The following is a 19265-nucleotide window of genomic DNA, read 5'->3' as shown; positions in this document are numbered from 1 at the left end:
AACTTATAGATTTGAAATCAGCAACATATGCCGATTCTTTTGATATATCTATTGGCATCAAAATTCCGTTTCTAGAGTTTCAGTTACTATTGAGCCGGGTTGCTCCTTACTTATAGTTCGTTACCATGAACTGTTTGGTTTCCCTGTACTTAGTTTTTATACTTAGTATTTAGTACTTACTATTTGTACTTAGTATATGTACTTAGTATTTAGTATATATAAATAACGCTTCAATAGAGTTTACCTGCTCAAGATGACCACTGAATATTTGACGGAAATATCTAGAAATTACTTTATTGTGGTTCTCTGTCTAATAAAAGGATTTTCCATATTGAACTGTCATTTATACTTCATTGAAAGACAGTGTAGTCTTCTAAAATACTTACGTATTTATTCTTGTTTATACTAACTTTTCTTCAATAGTTGGTCCGTAGTTCATATTAAAAGAAAAACAAAGCAGCTAACTTTGATGTAGCCTAGAGGTATATCTAGGCATTTAGGGGGAAGGGGTTGCTAGGATCTAGTTGAACTAGGAGTGACTGAAAATCCAATAAATGTAAATTTTCTGAATGGGATGAAGTATATAATTGTTGTCATAGAATTTAGTTCAGAATAAGCCTTAAAAATATTCTTACCCGTATTGCATACGCCGAGTTTCCGTATTAAACCTATAGAAATGTAACATAAATCATAGATAAATAAATAACCAGAAACTTATTATTAGTTTTTCTTTATTTTAAAGTGATAGTCTAGATTATTATACTTATAGTTGAAAATTTCATCCCAACCCCTTAATCAAAACTGGAACTTCCCTTGTCAAAGTTTCGGTATAATGGCTCCAAATTAAAACCCTTTTTTCTTCTTTTTTTAATAATCATCCAGCGGATTTCATCCTCATGCCCATTCTACCGACCTTTAGGCCAAAGGTTTCCATGAAGTAAACAGGTATTTTGTAAAAGCTGGTTGTAACTTTTCAGTATTTACCCCGAGGTCTACCCTCTACGTTAAGGTGGTTCGTGTGAATGTTTGATAAGAATTATTCGATTGTTCTAATAAAATTTTAAAGCCTGGATATACCCAAATATAGGAATAAGGTATGTCAAGTCATTGTATTTGACTGTTTTAAATTGCTGATCATTTATCGTATTGAGTTCTGCGCCTTTTTTATTTTCTGAAAAGTGGAGTCTAGTCTAGTATCTTCAAGTTTTTTGTGGCTGGTTAAATGAAAGAAAACCAACTCGCTCACTTGCGTAGGTGGTCTGGCCGTGTGGAAGTTTGGGTCCCTTCTCCTATAATTGGACACATTTTCTAGAAACCACAAGTGCGACACAGGGTAGTAGTAGTGTGAAATTCTCCTTCCAGACTAACAACAATTGCAATAATTCCGATAGATTTTCCAATACTTGAATTTGTCAACTAAAAGACTAACACGCTATTCGATGCGCCGTTTAACGCTCTTTCCAAATTCCATTTTAGTCCTAGAAGGAGTTTCAAATTGAGGTGTGACACATAGCACCTTGTGTGTTTTATTAGCAGAACTAAAAAATAAAGAAGAAATGTATCATTCAGTTACATTTCCGAGACCCCTTTCCAAGATAGCCAAAAGTCAATCAACTAGAATTTTACAAACGTTACTTCACAATACCAAATAAAGCCAATTAAAAAAAAAAAAAAAAAAAAAAAAAAAAAAAAAAAAAAAAAAAAAAAAAAAAACAGCAGATTAAGGTAAAAGTATTATCAGATAGGAAACCAGAACAAAATAAAAATTTGATGAGAAAAAAAAAGAAATATAGTATTGAATTCATAAACGAACTGACGGAAATCCCTTCACTGTTGCGAAAAGCCTAGGGATACATCTGCAACCCTTTACTGAACTATATCACGTCCCATTAGGGAGGGGGGGAGCAACTTCAATGGTGATAATTATTACAGTTGAAAAGAGCCTTGAATGCGGATTTGAAAACTTTTGGATATGGCCTAGGGAGATGCCATTTGGATACGGCATCCAGGCATTAGGGGAGGGGGTCAATTAGGATTGTAGTGGTTTTTGTATTTGGAAAAAAAGCATCGAATGGGAAATTGAGTGGTACAATTATTTTTGTTATCGGATTTTATATGACAAGAGAGCGTTATCACAAAACTTTACTTCTTGGCAGTAGAGGACCGAAATATATTATTTTAAATAATATTACACATTTAATTCAAAATACTGGACATCAATTGTAGATGGCCACCGGTCTGTGATTCCTAGACTAGGCTATTGATAACCCAGCCATCTTCGTATTTTCCGCTGTTAGAAGCAACGCAGAAAACTTGTCGCTTTGATCAAACAGTTCGTGGGAAAGAACTGTAAGCTAGGAGCGACACGGCTCAATAGTAACCGAAAAACGGAATTTTGATATCAATAGATATAGCAAAAGAATTGAATTGTTATGCTGATTACAAATTTACAAGATTCATTAAGTTTAGTATCAACCATCAAAAGTTACGAGCCTGATAAAATTTGACTAATTTTCGAAAAAGGTCTGAAACACTCCCCAAAAGTTAAGCAATTTCAATGAAAATCACACCATCAGATTCAGCGTACCCAAGAACCCTCTTGTAGAAGTTTTAAGCTGCCATCTGCAAAAATGCGGAGTTTTATAATTATTGCCAGAAGAAAAACCACGGATGCGTTATATTTGTTAGCTTTTTTTTCTGTTTTTTTTTTTTTTTTCCCTAAGGTGATCTCACCGAACCAACAGTCCAACAATATCTGGAAAGGGCTCATTCGGACAGAAATTAAAAGCTCTACTGGTCTTTTTAAGTGACCAAAAAAAGACTGAAAGGCAACTATCCCCCCTCCCACCCCCTTTTCCCTCAAAATTGTTCCCCCACAGCCCATTGGGCAAGATCTGTAAGTCGTGCCCATTGTTTACGTATACGCCTATTATTTATTATTGGGAAGTATACACACATTTTTTTTTGGGGGGGGGGATAAATTTTCTGCTATGGGGAATAGTTTCCAATGGGATGAACTTTCTAAGAGTAATTTTACGCTGCGGGAATTTACCAGAATTCCTATACGAAATTATTTTTATTTGTCTTACTTTCTCTACTTGCTTTTCTTACTTGCCTGAAAAGAAATGATTAAAAAACAAAATTTACATAATTACAAATTAAAAAAAAATTATACAGCATATAGTCACTTTCGGTAATTTTAATAGTGACGCTACTAAAATAATCCCAGTTCATGATGTCCTGTTAAACATTTTTTTTTTTCGTTCTTCATTTTTTCAGAGTCATTCCGATTGAAATATATATTTTGTTATCATAACTGCTTCCTGTGGACTCGTCAGTTTTGCAGCCTCGCACTTAGGCCGAAATCTGTCCCTTGGTTGCCTGTGTATGATCTTATGATTGGATGTCCTTGTGAATCTATTGTATGGTAAGAGGCAAAAAAAGGCTTATGACCCCACCCATCGGCAACTCAGTAACAGAAAGAAATGTATGTGGTGTAAAATTTTCTTATAGGGATCAGATCGGATAAAAAGAAATTCACAATTAGATTCTCCGTTGAATACTCGCGCAAATATAATATTCACTACCGTTGCAGATGGGCCCCCTCCCTAATGGGACTGAATATAGCCCTAGGCTGTACGTACAAGTTTTCTATGTGTTGGTAGTTAATTTTTTTTGTTTTGCTTATTTCTTACCAACAGTTGTTTGATTATACCAAAAAAAGTAATAATAGTAAAAGTCAGCAAACATCAACATTTAGTATAGGGCTGTATCTGACCCCACTATGAGGGGGACTGGGACGTAGGTGTGACCAGCAGTGATTAGTATGTTTGGAAAGAGTTTTGAAAGGAGAATCGGATACTATATTATTTTTTACTGCCTAATTTCTGTCATACTAGTGACCTTAACCGGAGCATTGCATTTTGTTTGAAGGGGATTATATAAGGACTTTCAATATGTTTCATCAGTGAACTTGAGTAGTTCCTTGGGCATTCCAACGCACCAGCCCCTAGCTCCAGGCTTTTTAATGCTATAATAGACATGGTGTACCATGTTTGAACAAGAATTCTGCAGTAGTTTTCAATGTGTACAAATGGAGGGTCGTAGTGGGTTCATGGTCGTTTTTTGTACAGAATATGTCTAAACTTCTGTTTTCAAAAACCATCCGCGCGCTTTCGAATGAATAGCTCTGTTCTTGTTGGAAAGTTGCCAACGTTCTTCAGCAACTGCAGCCAAATTGCTTATTTTATTTTTTTTTTTAAGTTTATTTTTATTTACTGAAAACCCGTGTTTTGGCTACAGAAAATTCAATTTTACTACCTAAGACTAAGAACTGGCCCTCTTACTTGTGTTCTGCTACAACGGAATTTACTGTTGAAAAACAAGGACATATTTTTATAAAAAGGGAAGTTTGGCTGCATAACTTGGGGAAGCAGCAACACAAAGTTGAAAACTCCTTGTGCATGGACTATTTTGACAACTTTTAACATTATTACACAATATGATACATAATCAACTACGTTAGAACTTTTCATATTACTCCAATTTTTTGGGTGCTATAACCAAGTTACAACCAATACAGCGTTGGTCATTAAAATGAAGAGAGGCCAAGTTAAGATCTGAGAAGGTCTTTCCAAGCTTGTGACTCCGACCCTTTCGTACTTGTAAGGACCAATAGATTCTATTCAATGCTTGTGGTGTATACCCGTCCCAAGCTGTAACAAATTTTGATTCAAACGCAATTAAAGGGATGACCTTGCTAAATGCAATATCAGGGATGTACCAACGAGTTTTTTTTAGGTAAATAGGTCGGAACTGTAAAAATTCACCTATGCTGTCTCTAGACCTCAATTCTGGTGATTGATTTTTCAACTCATTATTGTTGTAAACTCAAAAATTTAAGCGCGCAACCCTTGATACTCTCAGCTATTTAGCTGTAAGCAATGTGCCCGTACAACGTCGAGTTCAGTTGAGCAAGAGTGTTCCTGAGCGGTATGTTTGAAACCAGAGTACCATCTTACCTTCCATTGTTGGTTAGTAGTATATTCAGAAAAGACGCACATTCAAACAGAGAAGCGATACTCGGTTTGGTTATAAAAGAGGGATTTGGCTAATGCACTTTTTTGTCTGCAATAAGAGGGGGGTGCTGTCACACTGCAGTACCCACACCCACATGACAGACTTAGTCCGAACGTATTTCCTGGAACCAAGGGGATTAGAGTTTTAAATTTGCTCAGTAAACAATTTTTTGATAATTCTAAATTGGTCGTCTATCTCTGAATTCAACTCGATGGCTTTTTGGTCCGTTGGCCAAAATTGCTGTTTTGTGCAATAGAATGGCAGATAATACCGATTTGCTTTAACACAGTTTTTGTTGTTACTTATGAAGAATGCTAGAAATTGTTGTTTCCTTTCTAGTAGGCCTTTTTTCTGAAGTTCTAGGATCATTGGTTCAATATGATCAGCAATGGAAAACATTTAACAAAACAGACAAATAAACACGCATCCGTTGTCATCTTTCTCGGAACGAGTACCTAATGGTACGTTTTTGCGTATAGGGGCTTGAAACCTCCACAAGAAGGTTTTCTGATATGTTGAATTTGATGGTGTCATTTCCACCAAGGTCACTCAACCTTTGGGGGTGGGGGGGGGAGTCCTTTCCCATCGTTTGTGAAAATCAGGCAATCCATCTCAGGCTTACAACTTTTGGTGGGCGACTCTACGCAAAGATAACAGATATTGTTATGGATGAATAGATGAATCCCAAGAAGAAGTAAAATTAAACTGAATGCTCAAGTCAAGCTTAACAAGAACAGGAATTACCACAAATAAAAATAGGGCTGCGTCATTTTCATTTTAATGAAAACAAAGCAGATTTTAAACAGATTTTCATTTATCGTTGTAATACTGAAAAAATTTAAATTGATGGAAGTTCAAGAAAATAATATGATTATATTTTAAACAATCAATATGGTTTCATTAGTCTGATATGCAGTAAATTTTTATTTTCAGTTTCTCCATTTTAACACATTCCTTTTAAACCTATAGAAAATCAATTGTATCATTTATTAATTCGTCAAATCAAAATGTTGCTTCCAGAAACTAAACAGATTACCTTTGAAATTTTCCATGAAGATTTTCCATATTTTCTATATGTTCGAATGAAATAGAATCAAAAGGGAAAGTTTTGATAAAAAGTGTCCTTGTAAAAGGGTAAAATTAAAATGAAAGTCACAAATCTAATTGTTCTAAAGAGCCTTGATTTTCTTTCTAACCTTGATTATCATCGTATTTTTTTGTGGTGGTGGTATTTTGATATATAAACCTCACAGTTTACAATACGTATCGTTTTCGGTAAAGCTCAATGAAATCCAAACCCTTTAGAGGGGTTAAGAGGGGGAAGCCCACTCGTATTTGCGGGGGAATTTATTTGTCAAACTTGTTTAACCTTGTAATATTATTTGTTGTTGTTTGTTTGTTGACGTTACGACAAATACAAAAAATACACTGCTTGAAATTCAAGTGAAATAAAGTGCGAATGTCAATCTTCCCTGTAGAAGATTTAGGGGGGAGGTAGTCCTACTAGTATTTGCGTTAATTTACCTTCGTTTTACGTTTGAATTATTGAGCGATTATGTCTGCTCGTTTCAATTTTTCACATATCTTTTTTAAATTTAATTTTACATTTAATGTTTCTGTCTATTAATTTCTGTTTTTTTTTTTTAATTTACACAGATTTATTATTGGTTAATTGTAAGAATATTTGGATTGTTTTTTTTTTTTAGTTTTTACGCTTAACAGCTAAAATCTTCGATTCTCGAGTGGATTGATAGGGGCAATGTTGATTGAAAATTTGCATTATTAAGGTTTTTAAAGGGCCTGGGCCATCCTCCATCTTTAGACATTCTTAAGTATACGCTTGTTTTGAGGCCTTATCCTTATTCAGGCTATAAAAATATCTACAGTATCGTAGAAGTAGCTTGAGGGATACAGTTGAAACTTTCCAATTTTTAGTAGTGTGGAATACAGTTATGTGGGGGGGGGGGGGTGGGGGGGGGTGGGGGGAAGAGGACTTGTGTCTTCGATCTTCCTAAACGTTTTTTGCACTATAAATCCCTATGGGAATTAGAATCTATTCAAACCTAAGTAGTGAAGTAATTAAAAAAAAAACCTTTATGGGGCCATTTTATATATAAAAAAAAAAATCTCGCGAATGGCTAGGGGGTATGAAGTTGAAATTTTTGTAAGTATATGATTTTATCTTTGCCTGTCTTCGGTTTAATACGGCTCTTTACTTTTCTTTGAAACTTATTTGAAAAACTTTTCTCTTAATTAATACTCAAACAAGCCTGTGTATTAGTTTTTTTCAAATCGGGCTCAAAATCAAGCGAATTAGTCTCTTCATCTTTTGACTCAATTTTTTATGACCCTTGTTTTGCGAAAAAAGCAATTATTCACTTTGTCTAGAAGTTACTAACCGGAAATTCTAGTTTCTATTGGACATGATTTAAGCTTACACCTTTGAAACTAGCATGTCCTGCTGATTTTTCATCTTTCTTCAATTAATGGAAGGAAGGGTACAATTTGCTCAATATGTTTCAAGGGATAGATTTTGGTACAAAAATGCGTTGTTGTTGGGCTTAATTTTTTTTTTTAACCTTAAAAAAGCTGAAGGAGAAGAAGGAAATAGGATTTATCTTAAAAGTATTTACCATAAAACCTTCTGAAGTGCCCTGTAATACTTGAACTAATCATCCTACCAACTTTAACGGTGCCAGCGTTAAGAGAGCAGACACAATCCCCCTCCAGGACATAAGGTCTTAAGCACCCACGGGTACATATTCAAATCTTATTCCTGCCTTACTTATTTCCTACCACCCCACTCTTATATAATTTCCCTCCCAGTTCCCTCGGCAAGTGAAAAATAAAAAAGAAAGTTTAGAAAAAAAATACCAAATAAAGAAATCGCTTATATTCATTTTCATTTTCGTGAAAATAAAGGATTTTTTAATGTCCGCTCGTATGGCACTTGTAACGAGGCCGGAAGAGCCAAGAGCTTCTTCCCACTAAGCTTCATTACGATCTCTCCACTCTAAGCGTGTTCCAAGATTTCCGGTTTCCTCCTCTAACTCTCCCAATGTCAATGGACCCGGTCGAAATTTAAAATAGAAGCTTAGAGACACGAGGTCCTTCTAAATATCAAATTTCATTAAGATCCGTTTTCTCCTTCGTAAATTAAAAATACCTCATTTTTCTAATTTTTCCAAATTACCGAATTAGGTGCTCCCCAACTCTCCCAAAGAGGGAGGATCCGATCCAATCACGTATCTAGGAGTTGTGATTATTCTTCCCGCCAAGTTTCATCCCGATCTCTCCACTCTAAGCGTTTTCGAAGATTCCGGCCCCCCTCCAACTCCCCCCAACGATGCTGAATCCAGTCGGGATTTAAAATAAGAGATCTGACTTATACGGTCCTTCTAAATATCAAATTTCATTAAGATCCGATCTCTCCTTCGTAAGTTAAAAATACCTCATGTTTTCTAATTTTCCAGAATTAACACTCCCCACAACTCCCCCAAAGAGACCGTATCCGTTCTGGTTATGTCAGTCACATATCTAGGACTTTTGCTTATTTTCTACCAAGTTTCATCCCGATCCCTCACTCTAAGCGTTTTCCAAGATTCCAGGTTTCCCCTCCAATTCCACCCAATGTCACCAGATCTGGTCGGGATTTAGAATAAGACTTCTGAGACACAATATCCTTCTAAATAGCAAATTTGATTAATATCCGATCACCTGTTCTCAAGTTGAAAATACCTCATTTTTTCTGATTTTTCCGAATTAACCGTCCCCCCCACCCCCAGATGGTCGAATCGGAGAAATGACTATTTCTAATTTAATCTAGTCTGGTCCCTTATGCGCCTGCCAAATTTCATCGTCCTAGCTTATCTGGAAGTGCCCAAATTAGCAAAGCGGGACCGACAGACCGAGTGCTATAAAAAGTTGTTCTAACAGAAGTAAGAGTGACGTTGAAACTTAAAACGAGCGGAAAGTGTTGTTTCGCAGATTACGTGAGATATATCTACAAAACTAGTTCCAATAAACCGCCTTGTTTTATTTTCCAATGCTTGTAGAATCATAAAACTAGTTTTTCACTGAAAACTCATCTTGCTTGAGTTTTATTCAGATAATTATGATGACTGTGAATTAAAATTGATCTTAATGAGTATAAAGCCTTATAGTCTTTTTATTTTCTGCCTGCTACTTACGAAATTTTCTGTCCAAAGAGAGCGTCCCGTTCTTAAGGGCCGGTTTTGTGTTTTGAGCAAAGCGCTAGTTTTCAAGATTACAGGTATTGGAGGATTTCACGAGTCAATCTATTTGAGATAGTTTTGTAGTTATGTCTTGCATAATCTGTAAAGCAACAGTTTAGTTCATTTTAAGTTTTAACTTCGGTCCTTACTTCTGTTAGAAAAACTTTGATTTGTAAAATTAAGAGAGCAATAGAAGCCCACAATCTTCCAGTGATGACAGAACGTCATCTTTTCTTTCTCGATTACGAAAAATCCTGCATTTTAATCTTTTTGCCTAGGGTATGGAAATGGCAAACTGTTTGACAAGAGGAGGACAAAAAATAATCGAAGACATTTTCCCCTCTTTAGAGTAGGATTATGAGTGAACCCAAAAGCACCGCTACTTTCCGGTCCCTAGAAGACTGTAGAAGTGGAGCAACTTTTTTCTAGTGTCTAAACTTGATGCCTATGCTGTAAAAAAGAAGAAGACACTTCACCCCATATGGTCAACTGTATTTTGACACGAATAATTTCGAGTTGGCAACTCTGTTTTGATTGTTCTGATCTTGAACGAACATCCTATTTTCATTGTTTAGCATTTTTATTTCCAACATTTTCATTTCCAAACAGAGAAAGCATGGACAATTTACGTCAATGTAGTTTTTGATAAGCCTGATTTAGTACTTGGAAGAACCCTCCTCCATTGATTTTATTCCATGCGCATGTTTAATAAATAGGGCTAGAGCGATTAAATACAAACTTTCAAGAGAGAAATGAAAACAGGCCATTCGTCAACACTAATCAGACGGGTCCCGCTAGGGAAAAGGATCCAAAATGAATGTCCTTTCAGAAAAGATTTTGAACTTAATTACGGAGAAATCGATGCGACTTTTAAACTAGAAAAAAGAAGCTTTTAAATTTAAAACTTTATTTTAAACTGAATAATTAATCAAACAACTAAAGAAGAAGGCAACATCTATTTGCAAACATGCTATGAAGTTGTATGGCTCTTTCATTTCCTTCCTGTAATTTAAAGAATATTGTTTCCTTTCCGAAAAAGTTTCCATATTGTGTTTAATTTTGAAGAATACATTTGATTTTTTTAAAGAATGTAAAGATCTTAAACATAGTTCTTCATGAAATTTAAATTTCATTGTGTTTAATTTAATTTAACTTAATTTTTTTCCCGTTGATAAAGGCTCCTGGACATGAAGCCGAAATATTTATATTTTTATTATTTAAAGTTTGTTGCTGATTTTTTTGTTCCACTGTTTTATTTAAATTATAGCCGCTTTTCTCTCTCTTAAATTCTGTAAATTCGAAATCAATGAGCATGTGTTCGTATGAAATACTCAAAAGTCTTTCCCCCCCCCCAGACCTTTCCTACCTAGCCTCAAAAGTATGCCCTCTTTTATATTCTGATTAAATAAAAAAAAAACAAGTTTTTTTAAATGAAAGTAAGGAGCCACATTAAAACTTAAAACGAATAGAAATTACTCCGTATATGAAAGAGATTTTTCTTTCTCAACGTCCCGCTCTTTACGCTAAAGTTTGACTATTTCTCTTAATTCTACATTTTAAAACAGTAAAAGACTTTAGCCTAAAGAGCGGGGCGTTGAGAAGGAAAAGCCTCTTTCATATACGGAGTAATTTCTGTTCGTTTTAAGTTTTAATGTGGCATGTTTTTATTTTGGCTCTCCGCAGAGGAATAATTAAAACGAAATTTGCATATATTTTTTTTCGCTAAATGGCTTTCTCATAATTTTGATCGAATGATTTTGAGAAAAAAAGAGCGGGAGAGGAAGCCTAGTTGCCCTCCGATTTTCGGTTAATTAAAAATGCAACTAGAACTTTTAATTTTTTTACGAATCTTTTTATAAGTAAAAGATATACTTAACTTATAAATTAGCTTACGTAAAGAACTTTTGTATTCTCATGTTTTTATACATATATGAGGGGGTTCGCCCCCTTGTCAGTACCTCGCTCTTTACACTAAAGCTTAAATTTTGTCCCAATTCATTAAAAATGACCCCTGAATCACAAAAGCCGCAGAATAAATAGTTGAAATTACTAAAAATATTTAGCGTAAAGAGCGAGGTATTAGGAGGAGATGAGTCCTCATATGGATAATAAATTATGTTCGTTTTAATTTTTAATGCTGCTGCTTACTTCCAGCTGAAAAAAAAAACTTTTTCATATTTATCTTTTCATTGTTTTTTTTTTAAGTAATGCTAGTAAATCCTGCGCTCCCTTCATGGAAATTTTCTTCCCCCATGACAAATTCCTCGATGGAAAGTTTCCCCCGCATATCTCCCTCTTCTCAACCCCTGCCTCCAACCAAAAAATCCTCCTGAAAATGCCTGTACACTTCCCAATAACCATTACTATATGTAAGCACTGGTCAAAGTTTTGAACTTGTAACCCCTCCCACGGGGACTTTGGGGGAGTAAGTCTTACCCAATTTTTGTAGATAGGAGCTTGAAACTTCTACAGTAGGGTTCTCTGATACGCTGAATCTGTTGGTGTGATTTTCGTTAAGATTCTATGACTTTTAGGGAGAGTTTCCTTCTATTTTCTAAAATAATGTAAATTTTCTCAGGCTTGTAACTTTTGATGGGTAAGACTAAACTTCATGAAACTTATATATTTAAAATCAGCATTAAAATGCGATTCTTTTGATGTAGCTATTGGTACCAAAATTCCATTTTTTAGAGTTTTGGTTACTATTGAGCCGGGTCGCTCCTTACTACAGTTCGTTACCACGAACTGTTTGATTATTTTGTTTTATTGTTAGACATGGAAAAAATACCCTCCATAATCCTGTAAATCTATTTACAAATTTACATTTACGGTTACCTATTACTCCCACCCCTTCCCCTTATTTGCCATTTTTCCTCTTTGCTCCTATGTACCCTTATTTAGTTCTTCTGTTTTGACACCTTTTTTTTACATTTTTTTTTATTTTAATTTTTGCACCAAAATGTGAATTTGGTCCTTATAGAGCTTGCAATATCCTCTTTATCAATCAATTTGCATCTCTATCGGTCTCTATTAAACCACGAAATCAAAATGAGTCATGGCAAAATATTGTTCCAACAACCAATATATTATGTTCTGTTATTGGATAGTAAACTGAAATTTCTAGTGCACTTATCTAGGATAAAAAGTAATTAGAAGGGGACCCCTCCCCTGTGTTCCTTTAGCCTCTGCTCCACCCCACCCTCACCATACATTGGATCAAAATCTCAAGGTAGCCGTTTTTCTTAGGTTAATAGGTCCAATAAATATGCCTCTGAGGATAAATTTACCCCCTACCTCAGAGGCAAGGATGATAAATACAAATTGTCCATTGCTTACAGCTAGGTAGTAGAGCGGAAAAAAAGGTGGAGACGTTCGATCTTAGCTTTCTGATCGCCTTGAAATATCCAGGAATCGTCTAGTGTCAAGAGACGATGCTTATTTTTTGGGAGTGGTTGGGTTTTAGTGGGCCTAGAAACGGGCAGAAGATTCTTTGTCTCGGTTTATGCTGAAGCTTGAAGCCTTAAGTTCTAGGGCCAAGGAAGCTCAAAATTTAGATTCGAGGCACTGGTCTCCAAAAAGGGTAAGATATTTTTCCGAAGCAGCTTGAAACATATATCAGTAAGTCCTTGGGCAAAAGGAATCCTGATGCACAAAAAATAAAAGATAAGTCAAATTATTGGCTCACCCGAAAATGGTACCCAAATAGGACGGGAACACTTTTCCCTAACGACTTACACCTTACATTCGTAAGTCCCTGGGACAAGAGCGATTTCTATAATGTAGAAAATGATTTTCAGGCTTGGGCCACGGGTAATTCAAAATGGAGCCCAAAAATGGAAAAAAAAAACTTGTTTTCTGTTCAGCTTAAAAGTTTCAGGGATTGTTCCCTCAGCCAAGAAGGCCTCAAATGTTTTTGGGAAAGGGGAAAGGAATCGTTAGAGGGCCTAAAAATAGGCTAAACAACTGACTGTTTCTGGTAGTTGATACTTCCACCAGTAAGTCCACGGGACAAGGGAACCCTAATATGCAGAAATTAACCTGGGGACACGCCTTCATCTCCCCAGAAAAGGCCAGAAAATTTTATTTTACCCATTTTCAAAATTGTCATCAGCTAGGTCACGGACTTTACGATATCCACTTGAAACTTAAGTCGTTTTAATACTTTTTTCCTAGGATACCATACATTAACAAGGCAATGGCTGAAGCTTTCTAATCAGCCTGGAATTTTCTGGGATTGCTCCCTGAGCCAAGAAGCCCTCGGGTGTTTTTAGGGAAGGAGAGGGTTCCTTAGAGAACCCAAAAATAAAGCAATATGACAAAAATTCAAACTTAAAACGAAGTGAAATTACTATCGGTGAATAAATGACGGCCAAAATAATTAGAAATTGAAAAGAATTAACACATCAAATGAAGAAATAACAGATACTACTATAGAAAAATCCTAAAAGAACAGAAATGAAATGACTAATCAATTCAAACGTAAAATTTCAATTCAATTTATTCAAATAAAAAAACAAAAAAAATCACACTAATAATAATAAAGGTCCTGGAAGCGAACTTGTTGAGGACCAAACAACAAAAAATTGAAAATGAAGAAGAGAGAAAAAAAAGAAAAGAGAAAACATGGGTAATTAAAGCAAATTGAATAAAAATTTAGAGAATTATAATATCAAAATTTTAGTACATTGTTATACAGCGTGCGAAAACTTGTGGATAGCTCGACACTTGAGGGTATTATATTCCATTGAAGTATAGATTTATAAATGGGGGATCGCTGGGCAGAACTAGAGATACACTTGGGGACAATGAAGGAACGGTTGGATGAACGGAGATAGAGGCCTTCAGAATTATTACCATTAAAATAAGACAATAATTGGGGAGGAAGATTTTTATGGTAAGCGGAGTATGTAGGGATTTTTTGATTATTTCTTCAAAAGGGATAATACTAAAATCGGAGTACAAGTCCTGGATGGGATATAGTTGGGGCAGCTGGAAAACTGCTTTGACTGCACGGTTTTGGGCAGATTTTAATTTTTTGGTAACTGAAGAATAAGTGTTGCCCCAAACAGATCCACAGTATGAGATATTTGGGTAAATAAAAGAGTAATAAAGGGTGATAAGGATATCGGGAGGACGAAAATAATTCACACGGTTAATCCTATTTACCTGCCGCAAGATTGTGACTCTGATGTAGGACACATGTGTTGCAAATGATAGGGAGGAGTTTATGTGGACACCAAGAAACTTGGCAACTTCGACCTGCGGGAAGAGATTGGTAGAATATTTATATTGATTGGATATATTAGAGATTGGTATATTAGGCCAAGTGCTTGCTGAGCTTCAATTTTTTTTGTAAGGGATTCGAAATAATACAACCTGACTTTTCTTGCTGTTAATGGTCATGCAGTTAACGAGACACCACTCCTGTACTCTTTTCAGAAGGGTTTGAGTAGAGGGGACGACGGATGGTAAATTAGAACCGGTGATGAAAAAGTTGCTATCGTTAGCAAAATAGTAATGGGTACACTAATGGACCCAGGTCCGTAACCAAATCATTAATATAAAGGAGAAGACGTATTGGACCAAGAACAGAGCCCTGAGGGACGCCCCTCCAGACAGGCAGGGGATGTGAAGTCATCCCGCCCAGACTCACACTCTGTACTCTACCAGAGAGATAGGAGCCGAACCATGAGAAAGGAACTCCACGAATCCCTAAGTTGTTGAGTTTACTTAACAAAACACTGTGATCAACCATGTCAAAGGCCTTAAAAAAATCGAGAAATAAGCCCAGTACAGTATTTTTAAGGTCATGTTGGGAACGTATGAACTGTGTGGCGTCTAAAAAGTTGCTGTCGTTAGCAAAAAGTACTGGGTACTCTGATGGACCCAGGTCCGTAACCAAATCTTTAATATAAAGGAGAAGGCGTATTGGATCAAGAACAGAGCCCTGAGGGACGCCCCTCCAGACAGGCAGGGGATGTGAAGTCATCCCGCCCAGACTCACACTCTGTACTCTACCAGAGAGATAGGAGCCGAACCATGAGAAAGGAACTCCACGAATCCCTATGTTGTTGAGTTTACTTAACAAAACGCTGTGATCAACCATGTCAAAGGCCTTAAAAAAAAATGAGAAATAAGCCCAGTACAGTATTTTTAAGGTCAAGTTGGGGACGTATGAACTGTGTGGCGTCTAAAAAGTTGCTCTCGTTAGCAAAAAGTACTGGGTACTCTGATGGACCCAGGTCCGTAACCAAATCTTTAATATAAAGGAGAAGACGTATAGGATCAAGAACAGAGCCCGAGGGACGCCCCTCCAGACAGGCAGGGGATGTGAAGTCATCCCGCCCAGACTCACACTCTGTACTCTACCAGAGAGATAGGAGCCGAACCATGAGAAAGGAACTCCACTAATCCCTAAGTTGTTGAGTTTACTTAATAAAACACTGTGATCAACCATATCAAAGGCCTTAGAAAAATCCAGAAATAAGCCCAATACAAAATTTTTAGGGTCAAGTTGGGAACGTATAAGCTGTGTGGCGTCTACTACTGCATGAGCAGTTGAAATTTGAAACGGAAGCCATATTGATGAGGAGAAATCAACGAATCTGAAGAATGAATCCCAAATAAAATGGGAGAAAGACGTCGGAATACAATTCTCTCGAGCCAGAAATTGAACAGAAATTGTCGCAAATAGGAGTAGGGCTACCGCATCTCTAAAGCCTTCTAGAGGTCAAAGCGTGATTTGTGCTTTGCTGGAAACGATTTGTGTTTCAGACTGTGTGTTTTGTTATTTGTCATAACATCAGTAGCAAAACAAGAAAAAATAAATAACAAAAGGCTAATCCAGGGTGCAAATAGAAGTGGTACAGCCCCCTTCATTCCCTCTTGAACCGTCTAAACGGATCGAGTGTCATTTGCCTCTTTTTTAATAGTGCCATAGAATAGGGTTAGATAAAGGCTGTTTGGAGCAATTGGGTCCAATTGGGCCATGTATTTAAATGGGCCCAGCATTAACATAAAAATGAGCGAAGATTTTTTTTTGAAATTTAAAACAAATTGTTTTTGATGATAAGGGATAAATTATGGGTTATTAAAATAATTAAAAATATATTTATTTTAAGTTCGCATTGCTGGATGAGATTCATTTATGTGATGATTTTTATATAATATATACCTATAGAGAACTAATACCCGTTTAAGTTAATGTCAAATTTATTGAGTTTATTCGGGATTTTCCTAAACTAGAGAGATTTTGAACTAAGAACGTGAACTAATTTACGTATGTAAAGTACTATGCAGGCATGTTTTATTTAAATATTCAATATGTAGAGAAGGTTTTATATCCCGTCTGAACAAGAGAATACAAGTAACTTTATGCTTAATACATATATTGCAAGCATTTTTATGCATTCAAAATATTAGAACTTACTTTTACTTGCACTTGTAGCAGGACTCTAGCATCTCAGCTCTCCCTGGCGCCCAGAAGCTTTGTCACCACCGATTGGGTCTAGGTCATCCTTGATGCAGGCGAGCCGCGTTTTCTTCTGTCCCCCATGTCGCTTTTTCCATCCCAGAAGAACTTTACATCTGAGGGTTTTATTGACGAGGGTGTGGTGTGGGCGGCGAAGTATATGACCGAACCATCGGAGTCTTCTTTGTTTAATTATAGCGGCCAAATCAAAACGCTGATGGCAGATTTTGCGGTGTTCGTCATTGCTGAATCGATCACGGAGTTTAATGCCAATGATGCTTCTTAGACATGAATGGTCAAATACGTTGAGGGCGTGAATGTCGGATACTTTCAGAGCCCATTTCTCACAGCCGTATAGTAGGACAGACGGAAGAAGGGCCTGATATGTCCTTATTCTTGTCCTCAGACGAACATTTTTCTGCTTCCATAGAGAATGATTTAGCTGGGTGAAGAATCCAGTTGCTGAAGAAATTCTCGACTGAATTTATTATGTGTATCCTCCTATTAGGTCTACCAGAGAGTCTAGGTGTTTGAATTCAGGTATCTCGTCTATGGGTGACTGTTCCAGTAAAATTTGGGGTCTTGAGACGATATATCAGACGCCATGACTTTTGCCTTCGATGAGCTCATCTTCAGGCAAACCAGAATGGTTTCTTCAGCTACCTTTGACAGCATGGATTGGGCTTCTGAACGAGATTCAGCTAATAAGCAAATATCGTCGGCGTAGTCCAGATCGGTGATCGTAAAATCGGTACTTACTTCAACGCCTGAAAAGGTCGTCATTGCTCTGGTCATAATCCGGCCGATTACGAAATTAAATATGACGGGAGACTAATCAATTTGGAACATTAAGGAGAGCTCCCCACCGATCTGAATTTGGGCTCGCGTATGCTGGTAGTATGCTTGGATAAGCCTGACCATCTTGCCTGGTACTCCATCCTTTGTCATAGCCTTCCAGATTCCATCCATTAGAGCAGAATCAAAAGCTGTAATAAAATCTATTAACAGAGACATTCTCGGTTTCTGGTGTTTTGCCCTATAATCAAGGGTTGGTATTAAGACGAATATTTGGCCAATTGTTCCCATGCCTGGGCTGAATCCCGCTTGATTGGGTCTTGCATTCGCGTTGCGCTGGATACGAAAACGATTATGTAGCCCTATGGTAAATATTTTGGCAGCAATGCAAATGAGAGAGATCCCGCGATAATTGCTGCATTTTGTTTTTGCAATCGCTGCAGAATATTAGAAGAAATACATAGAATCTTCCTCTTTGATTTTTGTTGGCTTAAAAGTAGGAATCACGCAAATCATATTCCTGTGAAATTGATTTCTCAAATTGCTTTAGTTCAAAGTTTAAAGCTTTAATCAGTTTACAAAGCAAATTTTCAATATTCTTAGAAGTCTCCTCTTCAAACAAGGCTAAATTTCTAAGAGGATCAGGGAATGAGAAACGAAATTCTCTAGATACGCCCGTAATTAGAGAAATCGATATCTAAAACTTGATTCACTGGAGAGAACAATGACGAAATGAGTTTAATATCTGTGTTATTGGTATTGAGGATTTCCATTGTTTTTCTCGCTGTTGTAATTTCAATTTTGGCAACTTGAAATCAAAACACATCGAGTGCATTAATAAGCGCACCAGGAGTGGCTTTAAAGTGGGGGATTAATCCACTTGCTTTTTAAAAGTTGTTAACCTTTAGCCTCCTGAAGACTGGAGAATAATTTCAAGGCTTCAGCATCCAAAATTTTTTAATAATAATGGACGAAAATATTTGATGCCCTTTATCTCTAGATTCACTTAAGCTGCAATTTTTTTAGGTCTGTATTACTGGAGGTTTGAAGTTTCGACATTTTTTCTTGGCTTGCTTTTTATGGACTAATAACTTCACTAAATCAGTCATTGATGTCGAGCTCTTGCGTATTTAATCCTTATATCACTCCTGCAGCAGTAGCTGCATCAAACAGTAAAGAACGATCCATTGTAACCTCGCATTAAAAAACACTTGTAAAGAATTTGCAAAACTCGACTAAAATAAATCCGGGAGTAGTAGGCTATCTGTTTTTCACTTGTAGGTCAAAATTAATTCCATAGTTTTAAAATTTTCTTTTTGAATTAAAAAAACAAAACAAAAAAACGCTGAAACCCCTCAAAAATGACCGTGAAATTGCCATGGAATTGCCATGTACAAAAACACTTCATTAGAAGTTTATAGCGTGCCCCCCACCAAATTCTCAAGATCAAAGTATCATACAGCACAAAAAATGACACCTTTTAGAGCCATCTATGGAACGAGGGAAGCTACGAAGTTGGGTTATCCCTCTTTACAAAGGTTTGCTTAATGAAATTCCATGGTATAAATATTAATTTGATCAATCACTTAGAATGGTGCCACATACAGCGGATAGATTTCCTCGTGTCCATCAAATTAATGTTTTAGCTTTTAGTATTAGATTGTTATATTGATATCATTCCTTGT

The 19265-nt window shown here is 36.4% G+C and overlaps 1 protein-coding gene across 2 annotated transcripts in view; it reads left to right on the top strand.

The window, feature by feature from the left end:
• LOC136034691 (TOX high mobility group box family member 3-like) overlaps positions 1-19265 on the top strand; it is a 138263-nt gene that overhangs the window by 27914 nt on the left and 91084 nt on the right. The window contains exon 1 of one of the 2 annotated variants that reach the window (XM_065716019.1): positions 976-1094. The exons of the other annotated variant lie outside the window; for it this stretch is intronic. The gene's annotated coding sequence lies outside the window, so the exon portion shown is untranslated. Of the gene's footprint in view, positions 1-975; positions 1095-19265 lie in introns of those variants that run through there. 2 annotated transcript variants of the gene reach the window in all.

The sequence above is a fragment of the Artemia franciscana genome, chromosome 13, assembly GCF_032884065.1.
Source record: "Artemia franciscana chromosome 13, ASM3288406v1, whole genome shotgun sequence".
NCBI classification, from domain to species: Eukaryota; Metazoa; Arthropoda; class Branchiopoda; order Anostraca; family Artemiidae; genus Artemia; species Artemia franciscana.
The sequence above is the reverse complement of the archived record's forward strand: the minus strand, read 5'-3'. Positions and strand labels throughout refer to the sequence as shown.